Source organism: Cupressus sempervirens, chromosome 7 (assembly GCF_028749045.1).
Source record: "Cupressus sempervirens isolate cs-2001-9-10 chromosome 7, ASM2874904v1, whole genome shotgun sequence".
Classification (NCBI taxonomy): Eukaryota; Viridiplantae; Streptophyta; class Pinopsida; order Cupressales; family Cupressaceae; genus Cupressus; species Cupressus sempervirens.
In genome coordinates, this window is record NC_143124.1 from 177727138 (window position 1) to 177742775 (window position 15638).

Sequence of the window (15638 nt, forward strand, 5' to 3'; positions counted from 1 at the left end):
TCCATTTGGAGACATGCCCATTCACCATCACACCCCTACGTGTGATTGTGAATGTTCATGTTTCCATTCAATGACATGCCCATTCACCATCACACCTCTACATGTGATTGTGAATGTTCATGTCTCCATTCAAAGACATGCCCATTCACCATCACAAATTAGTGTTCAAACCTGCAATAAAAGTTGTGCATCAGTCAACCTTGAATATGAAATTTGGTAAGAAAATTTACACTTTATATATAGAGAGAGATATTTTTTAAGGTGCTTATTACATATTAGCAGAATAGAAAAATTGATCCAACTACATACATATTCCATAATCCAAATAATAAAACAATAAAATTCACTTGACCCATAATAAGTGACTTAGCTCAAGATCCTGCACAAAAATAATGTAGACCAAAAAAATGGGTAGAGTTTGCAAGAAATTTTATAAAAACATATCAGAGAAAATATTTTTAGAAAGAAACAAGCCATAACCATAATCATTTCCTCTAGTTCAATTACAATGCATCTCAACTAGCTTCTCCATTGATGCAATCACCCATCCATCTCTAGATTATGCAAGCACTTGTTGATTTATAGAATCTATATAGATACTGAGGGTTCCAAAGCCATAAACCTGAAGACCACCATGAGTGTGTCCCACTTTAGGAAAAAATTGGATGTCATGTTCTTGTGCATATATTACAGTCACTTCCTTCAAACTCAATTGTGGTGTACCCATGGAAGCTAAGGCTTGGTATTGAGCATATGTTGTTGCTACTATAGTGCCTCAAATTGGCATTGCTCTATTACCCTAAGATAACTTACATTCTCTCTAGCCCCAGGTTGTTCCATAGTCATACCCTCTACAACTTGATTTATCATTTCAAGGTCTATGTTTAGCTGACTTCTTATCCTCTCATTAGCAAGAAGTTTGGGGCAAAATAGACCTTTCCACCCTAAAAACCACATTGTTACTTCATTAAAATCAGGACTTGAACAAAGCCAGTGATACAAAACTTGCTGCCATTTTCCAAAATTTTTTGCCTCCAACATTGTAACCATATGATAAATGGAAATAGTACATGCTCAAGCCATAACCCAATTTAATTGGTCTACTTGCTGATTAGTTGGGTATTGAGGTTAATTTGGGCACTACTATAGAGATCTTGTGGATTGTGGATTATGGATTATAAACAAAAAAGAAGTGAAAACATGACATTAATCATTCCCTATTTGTATGTATATAAATAGAGAGATCTTGGCACAACATAAAAAAAATAAAACTCACCCAACAAGTAGCATGGCCACAGATGCAATGGCAATGCCTATTGGTAAGTATACTTCACTTTTTCTCTATCATTTTGTGTTTATTTCACTTGAACTATTATTTACTGGGGGGCATTTTGTATTATCGAATACATTTTATGTAGGATGGGATGAGGAGATTCTTGGATGTATGTAGTGTCCCTAGCTTTTGAGGACATTCTACTTGCATTCCAGGCATGAAGCACATTCCCCAATTTATAATGAATGGTAAGATATAAAGGCTCCATATGTTGTCCCAACAATGGTAGCCAAGGATGTAACCATGCATGTATTGGAACACTCTCCCTACAAAGATCCCAAGTATCTAGTGCTACTGTTAATTTGGTCTAGTTGTTGATTAACTAGGTTGATTACAAATTCTTATAAAATTTTCATCAGATTAGGTAAAATAAAACAAACAATCAATTGTTCCTAGCTAGTAGGATCACATACAGTTTTTCAAGGTGATAAAATTGCATATATAACTTGGTATATATGTATGTATGTGTATATATATATGTATGTATATGTACGTACATGTATGTATGTATGTATGTATGTATGTATATACATATATATACATATATACATACACACATGTGTGTGTCTATGTATGTATACACACACATACACACACATACATAGAGAGAGAGAGAGAGAAAGAGAGAGAGAGAGAGAGAGATCTTGTGGATTTTGAAGATCAATGGAGATCTAGGATTTTTTTGCCATGCCCTTGTGATTGCTGCATTTTTTTGTCATGCCCTTTTGATCTCTATATATGTATGTATGTATATAAAAATATATACATATGTATATGTATGTGTGTGTGTGTGTGTGTGTGTGTGTGTGTGTGTGTGTGTGTGTGTGTGTATAAATAGAGAGATCTTGGCAAAATAGAAAATCAATAAATCTCAATCAACAAGTAGCATGGCCATAGATGCAATGGTAACACCTATTGGTAAGTAGATTCCTCTTTTTCTCTCTCATTTTTCATGTGTTTATTTCACTTGAACTATTATTTCTTAGGGGGAATTTTGTAATATTGGATTCATTTTATGCAAGAGGTGATGAGGACATTCTTGGATGTACCCATGTGATGAATTTCTCATGAGCAATGAAGATGGACCTCGCCTGAGAGTAGCAAGAGGCAATGAGGACATTGTCCTTTAAAGATTGATCCTTTCTTAAATATTTTAGTTGTTAACGACAAATTTTGATGTTGCGGGGGGGAGGAAAAATGAACTTCCACATTCATGTGATTGGCCCTGATTAGTAGAGAATATTAAACTATTCTTGAAACCAAGTGAAGCTTAACATTAACCTATGATTGTATGACAACTAATTGTGTGAATCTCTTGGTTTCATGCAATGCAGAAGGATGCCATAGTTCAATATGCAATGTCAATTCATATGCATGTGACATTAGGTGGAGAAGAAAAATACAACAAGTTTTTATTTTTGTTAGAGGTTTTTAATTAGGTATTTTAAGTTATAGACCATCATTAAATTTGTTCATGATGGTATATAATTTTAAAAACATAATAGACCTATTAAATAAATGTAATTATGTTGTGTTTTATCAGCTCCACCTATTGTCCATGCATTTGAATGCAACTGCACATGCATTCTTGATTTAGAGTGGCAGAATCTTATTTTGGATGTGATGGAAAAATGACATGCACTAGAAGATGGGAAAATGATATCACTTTTGCAGATCTGGAACCTTTTTTGTACTTTAAAGATTCATGCTTCCTTAAATATTTTAGATGTTAATAGGGAATTTAGATATTAGGGCGGTGGGGCCAAATGAGCTTCTACCTTCATGTGGTTGACCTTGATTAGTAGAAAATATTTAACTGTTCTTAAAACCAAGTGAAACTCAATATTAACCTATGATTGCATGACAACTAATTGTGTAAATCCATTGGGAGCTATGAGAGCATCATAGTTATTCAATGTTTGTCACTAATTTTTTTCTTATTAATACAACACACCGTCCCAATTAAGATGGAAACTTTCAAGGGCTAGCCATTGACAGGGATAACTTTAAGAGACCCCCCTTTGGAAAAATGTATAAAACTTTGGTGAATCAAACATTAGTTTAGGGGAAAATAAATAATTTCTATTGGCGAATTAATGTTTTTGAGTAGGAAAATTTTTAATTTTATTGGCGATATTTTTTCAATTGTATGAAAATTGTGTAAAATTTTGGTGAATCTTTCATTATTGTTGAAAATCATGGACAAAAGTACACATACCTAGAAACCATGATTTTATTATTGTTATTATATGGATCCTAATTGATTATCAAACTTGAAGGTTAAATTTATCACACCTTTATCAGTATAGTTTCCTTCCAAATTATTGAACAATCATATGTAGGAAACATCTCTATTATTTATGATCATTAGAGGATCCTAAATCAATCACCTAAATCCTTTTTCAAGAAATTTTTTTAAAAGGATAACAATTTTTAAAGAAAGCCCAAAAGTAAAGGCACATGTTCCTAATCAAATTTATTTTAGGCCAAAGTGAAAAAGGATAAGAAGTTTCATGGAAAGTCTCTGGAATAGAGACACATGTCAAATCTACATACTTAATGTGTAATCTAACTTCAATTTTTACCAAATATTGGCTAATATGACATCAATTAAGATAAGAATTGGAAATTGTAGGTGAATATATATAAATTTCCAAGTGGAAAAAATAGATTGCATTGGAGAAGTCATCACTAAAATACAAATACTTCTGTATTATTATTGGCGATTGGCCTAAGCATGGGACCAAATTTTTGTAAAATGCAGGCAACATGGCCACCCCAAAAGTGCAAAAAAAAAAGCTGAATTTGGCATCCTTGATGAGTGATATTAGCCACTAAAGTTATCCTTGGTCATCAGTCACCCAATATTCCTTCCACATGCCTGTCACTATTGAGACATACATTTCAAACAACTTTTCATGGGTCCCATAACATTTTGGTCATAACATTTTGGTCACAAATACGTCGCAATTGTGATGGTGTCTTCGACAACTTTTTGTCACAATTGAGATGGTGAAAATGAACTCTTTACCAGTGACTTGGCCCAATTTATGACACCTGTGTCTATCAAAATTTCAATGGTCTCCCTTTCCATCACAAATTGTGATGGCAAAATTCCAACACCCATCTAATAGAAGCCAATTCCTCTTTCTGTTAGTTGGGCGATGGGTGTCTATCTCAATTGCAATGGCCTACCATCGCAATCTGGGCCCAAATGTAGTAATGTTCCTTTCCAAATCATCCTTACTAATATTTTTCCTCCACCATAATTTGGACTTAGTATTTCAATGTGATTAAGGATTTTAAGTTCATATTTGGTTAGATTGCAAAGTTACAAAAAGTTGCTAAAGCAACTTTGCATTTTGCAAAAGTTGCATTTGACAACTTTGACAACTTTTTGCAAAACTGAACCACATTGCATTTTTTAGTTATTAGGTCCATACAAAAGCTTTCCTTTCGGAATCGAGAAGAGAACTATGTATATAGTGTACATATGTATTTTGGGGTGCTTAAGAGTTGGTTTTCTATTTTTTCAAGAGAAATTTGAAGTTTGGTGAAGTGGGTTTGTGAGACAAAGTCCATGATTGCTAGAGAACTAAGTTGTTTGTTTGGATTTGGGTATTGATTCAGGTTCGATATTTGAGTTTGAAATTCATTCAATTTTTTGGGGGGTTGGGTTTGAATTTATTTTGGGTTCTTCCATACAAGAATATATGTTTTTAGATATATGTATATATATGTACATAGATGCAGCAACAATTAAGCTCATACACCACTATGTTAATATTAAGGCAACATAGTAAAACACACCGCCACATCGATGTTTCAGTTGAAAAAAAATAATGTTAACATTAATAATCAACCATGATTGATCAAATTTCATCAAAAACCATGAAACAAATCATCATTATGTTGTTGCAAACTAGAAGCACAAAAAGTAATGCTATAGGCCTATTTAAGGCCAGGGTTGTGATTGTTTCCATATTGTAAGTTTCCCACATTAATTATTATACTAGATGATTCAAAGAAAGGAACTTTGGATTAGACTAGATGAAGCCAAAAAAGAAGGCTTTGAATCTAGAATTATCCACAGTAAATATCTCTTTAGATTTTGTTCAATCCATAGTTATATATACATGTTACGTTGTTTGATACCTTAAAGTGCAAGATATTCTCCACGTTCAAAACTATTTTTTGATCTTACCAAACTTGTATAACCAATGATAATATGCTCCAAAAGTATAACCAATGATGCTTTTGATTAAGGAACAAGTAGGTTTTGAAGAGAACCAAAACTCTTTTTTACAAAATAATGTTTACAAAGATAGACATATTAAAGCCAACAACCAAAAGCTATCAAAAAGATAACAAGAAATTAGTAACAAGACATCAAACCAAATAAAAATAGTTAAGATTATTGTGATCCTTTGCTACCTCTACCTTCAACAGAGTTACATTGAGAGATATCTTCTTCAAAAGCCCAAATGTCTTTCTTGGTGGCTTTCTTCTTCAAAGTGGCTCTAGTACATTTGGAGGGACTAGTATTATTCTCTTGCAACTTCTCTATTGAATCCACACCAACCACCACCCCCTCATGATGAAGGCCTTCAAGTATTCCAACCATTGTATTGATACTTTCTACAAAAATCTTAGCCCATTGCTCCATTAACTAATTTTCATCTTTGGAGATACATGAGAGACTACATAGGGATCTAAGAATGGAATCTTGTAGCGAGTTCCTCAATGATGAAAATATTATTAAGTCCATCCCATTCCAACAGTACTTATTGTAGACACATATAGAAAAATATCATAAAAGGTTGGAGGAAAAGAGAACTTAAAGGCCAAAGATCCCTAAAGAGGACATTGTTAGATAGGGTCAAATTAAAATGTATAATAATCTCTATGCAATCACACTTGAGGAAGGTAAAAAAATAGTACATGAAGTTGGTGTATTAGTCTTGTCATATTGGGATCAAGTAGATGCAATTAAATTTTATGTAGTAAGGAGAAGCATATGCTTCATGCTCTTGGTTCAAAGGATGTTGACACTATATTAAAGGGATCTTCTTATAGTAAAGATAATACCACTTTTTATATATGGTCTCTCACTCCTACTAGTAGAAGAAAAGAAATCAAAAATGTTGATTCTACCTTTAGAGGAAGTATCACATTGCTTAGGGTTGATGATACAATAGGTGTAGAGGTTGTAGAACAAAATTTGCAATAATCAAATTTTTCTTAAGTTGTGGAAAGAAAGGAGAACCAATAAACTAAACAGTTAAATTTGAGAGATCAACACTTATTCAAAGATTATGACACTATTACAAAGCTATATGTAAATTTAGAGACTCGAGTAAAACTGCAAAGAAAAAATGTAGTTGAGTAGGAGTTCTCTTTGACACTTGGTGCAATTGTGTCTACTATATCAACAAGAAATGCAAATCAAATGATGATTATGCCATCTATGATTCATTATGTCACATCCCCACCTCCTTTTGTATGTGATGGGATTGAATGTGGTGATAATGTAGTTGGAGCTTTTAGGGCCTTATTGTACCACATGATAAATGAGATGGAAAGAGATGCAAATGAGTATGAGAATGAATTTGAGGAAACCAAGAAGAGAATAGTGCAACACACACTTTTCTACCTACATGAGAAGAAAAATGCACAGTTATTTGGCATACATCATTGTTACTCCCTCTTATTTGGAGCCATCAATAAGTTGACAAAGACAAGTGTTAGGATTAAACCATTGACATAAATAACAATTACATGAAAATATAACCAATAATAGAAAATAATAGATCACACAGAAAAGAACAAAAGGCACCAAGATTTAATGTGGTTCACCCAATCCCTAGGCTACATCCACCAAACAACAAGTCTGATATTTTTATGATCTAGTTATTACAACCTGACTACAATTTGTAATCCCTTACAACTCAATACTGTTGCAAGAACCAACTTCGCATCACTCCAATGAAAGAATCCCTAACCCTAAGCCCTTTTATACAAGTATTAAACTACTTTAGGGTTACAATATGTTGACCAAATTCCTGATAAAATAGGGCCCAAATATTTTTTTCCAAAGAATTTATGAAGTATGTATAGTACTTTCTTGATCAGTCACCACAAACTAATAATCTCCCACTTGGGGATTGATCAAGCTCCACACTAAACAATAATCTCCCACTTGGAGATTGATCCTTAAATGTCCCTTTTCTGATTTTGTATGATATTTCCAACCTTTAATCAGATCTTTAAGATCAAAAAACTGATATCACAAAGATCCACCAAATTTCTCAAGAAACCCCAAATCGGGTATGCCAGAAATGGTGCCAAAAGCTTCACAGCTTCACCTATTATTAATAAATCTGAAAATGGCCATTTTTATAGATTTTTCAGCAGCATAACAGCCTAAAAAATGACATTTCTAGATCTATATAGCCTTTACACAATAGCTCACAAATGTAGGACAAAAACTATGCTCATCGGGCTCCCGAAATTAACACAAAAATACCCGAAAACACCACAAAAACACTAATAAACTATCTCAGAAGTTTAATCACGTCCCAATACATATATTCAGCTCTATTTTAACAGCTTAAAGTCTGAAATACAGAAGCAACCAAAACTGATATGAAATGCTCAACTGAAAACACCAAACTCATGCAAAAAACACACCCAAAAACCCACAAATCTACACTGTTCAGCACAAAGGCAAACTCTGTATGAGCATGCACATGGAATGGCTTCAAAATCCCATCCTTAGCCTTCCTGGAAACCTACAAAATCCCATTCTTGGGTCTCCCTGGAAACCTACAAACTCCCGTTCTTGGGTCTCCTTCTCCACAGGTTTGGTAGCCTCTGAAGAATAACAAAGAATGAGCGAAAATCAAGTTCTCGAATGAGCCCAAAATGCCTCCAAACCCCTTAAAAGAGGGCATAACTGTAACTCATGTCCAAGAGAGGTTAATGAAACTTATTTTAATAATACTTTTCATTTATTAGTCCAACGGTTTCCAAAGATTAACCCCCTTTTTCCGAAACTTCACTTTCTTGGGCCTGCCTGCCTTAGCAAGATTTTCTTTTTTAATTATTTGAAAAGGGGACATGACAAGTCCTCCCCTCCCAATCATTGCTTGTCCTCAAGCAATGGCTGAACAATAAACCAATCAATCCACCTGGATCCCAAATGTAGTCATGAACTATACTACTACCAATTAACACAGGCTCCTGCAATATCCTCTGCAATATGACCAAGAGGAATCCATAATCAAATTGACAATTATAGCTCAACCAAACTCCGAAATCACCACTACCACAATCAAAAACCCATGAGGCACAAACTCCTAGAACATTAGAACCCAAGTAAAGTGGACAAATCAAACTACCAACACAGTAAATACCATCAATGCATCCCACTGGCCTATATGGAATGTACAATCCAATTCTACAACAATGGTGAACCCTCTCGAATGAAACTGTACCAAGTATGGAGAATCCACACACTGTACAACTCCTGTAGTCAACACAACTCTGCAAATCATCGGCCACTATCTCATAACCATAACTCCCATACACTGCTGATGGTGAAAAGACATTACAAGATAAAGAGTAAGAAATGGAATCCAAACCAAATTTGTCTGCCATCAACTCCTCAGCACAAGGATCAAATGCTAACTGATGTACATACCCTACAATATAATGTTGATAAAAAAAACCAACCTCAGTCAACAGCTCACCATGAAGAAGTGATACAACCCACTGTGACTGATCACCAGCTAAGTCAAGAGATGTCATAGCCAAAGGAGTAGAATCAATAACAACACCTACTAAAGCATCACTCCAAAACTCCTGCTCTAAATTATGTATTATCAACCTATCAATTACAGGACCTATTAACATGTCATGCCCATCACAACTCTCATCCCGAGACATCAAACTATCCCATAACTTATGATAAGCACTAGGAACCAAAGTACATCTCTATATCATCATCTCATCAACATGGTCATCAAGGGTAGATAGATGAGCATACCTCACAGTGTAATGCTGATAGAATGCACCAATCTCAGTCAGTGGCTCAGACTGCAATCTAGATGTAACTAACTGCAATCGATCATTAACCAAGTTGGAACTGACTACTACCTTTGAAGACATTGCGAAGGGAGTAGTATTACTAGTAGGAACCATGCCAACTATTAGCTCACCAACGTCACACATGGTCTTTGATACAACATCTCTAGTCTTCGTGCCATTAGTATTAGAGGTCACCACCATGTCAGGCACACCACAAAAATCTGCTACAGCACCCAACTCAATTGAACCTAACTCTAGTGGGAATGAACCTGATATGCCAATGTTAGTATCAAGGATGGATGCATCCCCATCTCCACTGTCTCTAACAATCTCGGCCATGGACATCCTCGGATCACCAAACACCACAACTTGTGACTGTATAGAATTAGGTAAAGACTGTAGTCGCTCTAACTCCATGGTCACCTTAGCCAAATGAAACTATGACTCCTTGAGAGCCAACTGTGTACTCTCAAGAATCTTAGAAGTCACCTCAAGCTGCTCAGTAAGCTCACTCACCTCATCTTCCTTGGCCAACAATGCATCATATGCTGTACTGCTCCACTCCATAAGATAATCTCTGTCAGCTACCAACTGCATATAATTTTGTCTCAAAATCTGAATAGCCTCCCATAAAGAGTGGATCTCTGTCAAGGAAAGATAACTTCCTCCCTGCTCATCACTAGTAGGAGAACCCCATCCATAAACTGCTAACAACTGACGAGCAACGTCGAAATGTTGGCAAGTGATAGCAATGTCTTGGTCACTAACTCTCAACTGATTAGACACATGATGGCACTGGCTTGACTATCTCCTACAAACCTCCTCTGATGCACTGTCTGAAGGAGTGTCCTCAAAGTTACTAGTCTCTAGAGTATTACCATCCATATCATGTGAATCAAATCTAAAGCTCATATCAACATACGGAGTATCAAAAACATTAGCATTGCTGTCCAACTCCTCTGTACCCAAGGAAACTAAGTCTTCAAAACTACCCACTGCATCCTCTTGGATGTCATCAATGCCAATATGATCCTGGGACTCATCTATACACACTGCCAAATATGAAATATCATCAACACATTCCAGCAAGTATGGTCGACTGGATATATGAACAAAGCCCAACATTGGTGTACAAAAACTAATACCAACATCAAACAAGATACTAGCACAAGAAAAGACAACACCGTGTAATCTGCTAATCAAATCCATGATAGCACCCAAAAAAACACTGCTACCAAAAAGTGTTAAAGATCTCCAATCAACTAAATCCCAAATGCCAATATAACAATCTTGAGTCCATATCCGTAAACTAGAATCAACTGGTAACTCAAGCAAACTCCTCACCTGAGTAATATGACCAATACCAACTAACTCCACATACCTGTCATGATGAGATAATGAAGTCACAATACTATCTTGGTTCACCTTTAGCTGGTTGGACAAATCATGTGAAGTACTACCAGCCTCAACCTCATGTGATGAAGCATCTAACTGTGCCTGGTACTCTTTCTCAGCAAAGTCATGAATGCTCAATGTCTGCTCATCTCTACTAGGTATCTCACCATCCTGAACAACAACATCCTCATAATCATCATCTGAACCCACTACACTGTAGTCACTGCCTATTGTAACTATACCATCTTGAATACCTATGGCATCACCCTTTGACGACCTGTAAACAATTGTCTCAATTTGAGTATCAAGTTGACTGTTACTATCAATCTGTGTGATATCCTTTCCCACCACCTCCTGTGGCAGAGTAGAATCTGAGACCTCTACCTGGCTATCAGCTAGTTTCTCAAACTCCTCATGCAAGTTCTTGGGAATTGTGTCATCTGTCCTGTGAGAAAATTTGCCAAATAGAAATCCAGTCAACTTATCTACCTTAGTTGGGTTAGATAACATGTCATTTATACAGTGGTGCTCAACCAACTATTTAGACATGTCATGACTTATTTTCATAAGTTTATCTCAAATGTCTAAATAACCATCCTTTCTACTATTTTGACTTTGGCTATCAATTATCCAAGATCATTCCCTCTGAGACTCTGTACTATACCTGTCCATTCTGGATAAAGTAGAGTGTAACCCCAATAGGATATAACTTCTTCAAACACCAAGAACTAACATGCAAATGATTAGACATAGCATGCAACCATAGATTTGGACATGCAACTGATTAGAAGCAACATGCAACCACCAAATTATGACATGCAAGATCTGGGTAGTTGTCAAAACTGACATGCAGGATCTGGGTAGTTGTCAAAACTGACATGCAAACTTCTACAACCACCAAATTCACCAAGAACTAACATGAAAATGATTAGAAGTAGCATGAAACCATAGATTTGGACATGCAACTGATTAGAAGCAACATGCAACCACCAAATTATGACATGCAAGATCTGGGTAGTTGTCAAAACTGACATGCAAGATCTGGGTACTTGTTAAAACTGAAATGCAAACTTCTACAACCACCAAATTCACCAAGAACTAACATGAAAATGATTAGAAGTAGAATGTAACCATAAATTTTAACATGCATCTGATTAGAAGAAACATGCAACCATAAATTATGGCATGCAAAATCTGGGTATTTGTCAAAACTGACATGCAAGATCTGGGTAGTTGTCAAAACTGACCTGCAACTTCTACAAACCCTCAGGCTGGCAAGATCATGGCTCTGATACCACTGAAATGTCCCTTTTCTGATTTTTTATGATATTTCCAACCTTTAATCAGATCTTTAAGATCAAACAACTGATATCACAAAGATCCACCAAATTTCTCAAGAAACCCCAAATCGGGTATGCCAGAAATGGTGCCAAAAGCTTCACAGCTTCACCTATTATTAATAAATTTTAAAATGGCCATTTTTACAAATTTTTCAGCAGCATAAAAGCCTAAAAAATGACATTTCTAGATCTATATAGCCTTTACACAATATCTCACAAATGTAGGACAAAAGCTATGCTCATCGGGCTCCCGAAATTAACACAAAAATACCCGAAAACACCACAAAAACACTAATAAACTATCTCAAAAGTTTAATCACATACCAATACATATATTCAGCTCTATTTTAATAGCTTAAAGTCTGAAATATAGCAGCAACCAAAACTGATATGAAATGCTCAACTGAAAACACCAAACTCATGCAAAAAACACACCCAAAAACCCACAAATCTACACTGTTCAGCACAAAGGCAAACTTTGTATGAGCATGCACATGGAATGGCTTCAAACTCCCATCCTTAGCCTTCCTAGAAACCTTCAAACTCCCATTCTTGGGTCTCCTTGGAAACCTACAAACTCCCGTTCTTGGGTCTCCTTCTCCACAGGTTTGGCAGCCTCTGAAGAATAACAAAGAATGAGCGAAAATCAAGTTCTCGAATGAGCCCAAAATGCCTCCAAACCCCTTAAAAGAGGGCATAACTGTAACTCACGTCCAAGAGAGGTTAATGAAACTTATTTTAATAATAATTTTCATTTATTAGTCCAACGGTTTCCAAAGATTAACTCCCTTTTTTCGAAACTTCACTTTCTTGGGCCTGCCTACCTTAGCAAGATTTTCTTTTTTAATTATTTGAAAAGGGGACATGAAAGATCCTATAGCTATTTTGCTACTCCATGGGGCTCCGATTGGATCAAGCCATCCTAGACTCTACTATTCTTTTTATTCATGTTCAATCTAGAAGTCCAACTGAAGCTAAAGAGGAGTTCAACTTCTCCCTTCTTACTACCTTTTTCAACATATCTATTGGATTACCATTTGTATGTATCTTCTTTAGCTTTAATTTTCCATCCTCCAAAACTAACCAAATGAAATGGTACCGCAATTGTATGTGTTTGGTCTTTGAATGCAAAGCTGAATTCCTTGCAAGATGAATGACACTTTAACTATCTGTGAACAAATAATTACCCTTCTGAGGATGTCCCAATTCTTCTAAGAAGAATTGAAGCCATGTCATCTCCTTGGATACCTCTATAGAAACAACATACTCTGCCTCTATAGTGGATAAAGTAGTAATCTACTATAACCTAGAAACCTAGCTCATGGTTGCCCCACCAATAATAAAGACATAACCTATAGTACTCCACTTGGTGTCAATATCCCTTGCCAAATTTGAGTCAAAATAGCCTTGTAAAGTAGTAGTAGAGCCCCCAAAGTGTACACACTTATTGGATGTTCCTCGCAAATATCTGAGAATCCATTTGATTGCATTCCAATGCTCAATTCCTAGATGACTCATATACCTGCTAACAACTCCTATTGCATATGCAACATTTGGCCTAGTACATACCATAGCATACATCAAGCTTCCTATAGCTAAAGCATAGGGTACCTTGGACATTTTATCCTCCTCTTCTTGTGTCTTGGGACACATCTCCTTAGTCAACTTCAAATGACCAGGTAAAGGTGTGCTGACAGCTTTAGCATTCTCCATAGAGAAACATTACAGCACCTTCTCTACATAATCAGCCTAAGATAAAGTCAATGTTTTGTTCTTCCTATCTCTACAAATCTTCTTACCAAGGATTTGTTTTGTTGCCCCCAAATCCTTCATAGCAAATGCATGTGCTAACTGGCATTTCAGCCCCTTAATATGATCCATGTTAGACCTAGCTACAAGCATATTATCAGCATGTAAACATAAAATAATGTAGCTATCATCATCCAACCTCTTAAAATAAACACAATAATCTGAATGACACCTATGATAGCCATGCTCATGCATAAACCTGTCAAATTTTAGATACCATTGCTAAGGTGCTTACTTCAAGCCATATAAATTTTTCTTCAATTTGCACACTAAGTTCTCCTTACCTTTGACCTCAAATCCCCAAGGCTAAGCCACATATATTTCTTCATTCAAATCATCATGAAGGAAGGTTATTTTAACAACAAGCTACTCTAAATGCAAATCTTCAATAGCCACAACACTTAAAATAGTATGGATAGAAGTCATCTTAACAATAGGAGAAAATATCTCATCAAAATCAATCACTTTTTTCTATGCAAATCCTTTCACAACTAACTTGGCTTTAAATCTTTGCTTACCTCCTTCCTCTTCTTTCAACCTGTAAACCCACTTATTCTATAAAGCCTTTTTACTTGCAAGCAACTTGCACAAATCCCATGTCTTATTCTTCAGCAAAGAGTCTAGTTCATCTTTTATTGCAGACTCCCACTGAATCTTAGTATCCACCTACACAACTTCATCATAACATTCAGGTTCACTAGCATCAGTAAGTTAAATTGAATACAAAGAGGGAGAAAATCTTCTCGGAGGTCTAATTTGCCTTGTTGACCATCTAACATTCATTGGTGTGTGTTGTATTTGTTGTTGTAGTTGTTGCACATCATGAGGAATGGCTGGAACATCATCTTTTGGAGTGTGGTCTAATTTGCCTTGTTGACCATCTAACATTCATTGGTGTGTGTTGTATTTGTTGTTGTAGTTGTTGCACATCATGAGGAATGGCTGGAACATCATCTTTTGGAGTGTCATCCAACACTACATAATCATTTTCTTTCTTCTCATGTTGCTGCAACAGATCTTTGTACAACACTTTCTCATTGAATATGACATACTTGCTTCTTACAATTTTATGATTTTGAAAATACCAAAGCCTATAACCAAATTCATTAATGTCATATCCAACAAATACACATTTCTTTGACTTAGCTTCTAGCTTGGTTCTATTTTTAGAATCTATGTGAGCATAAGCTTCACAACCGAAGGTCTTGAGAAAAGAATAACTCACCTTCTTACCAGTCTATGCTTCCTCTAGACTACCACAACCCAAGGACTAGAGGGACCTCTATTAATCAAATATAGATTAGTTTTGACAACCTTTTCACACATGTGTAAGGGCAACCCAACATGCAACCTCATGCTCCTTGCGTGCTCCATTTTGGTCATGTTCATGCGTTTAGCTACTCCATTTTCTTGTGGAGTCCTCGGAACAATTTTCTATCTATGAATACCATTAGTAGAGCAATAATATTCAAATTCATGACAGCAATACTCACCATCAATCTCATTTTCAACCAAGCATTTCTAGTTCTTAAAAGTCTGAAATACAACAGATTTCTATCTAAGGAAATAAATGCATAATTTTCTAGTTGTGTCATCAATAAATGTAACATAATAATGAGAGCCTCCAAGGGAAGATACCTGAGCCAGTCTCCATACATCGATATGCACAAGCT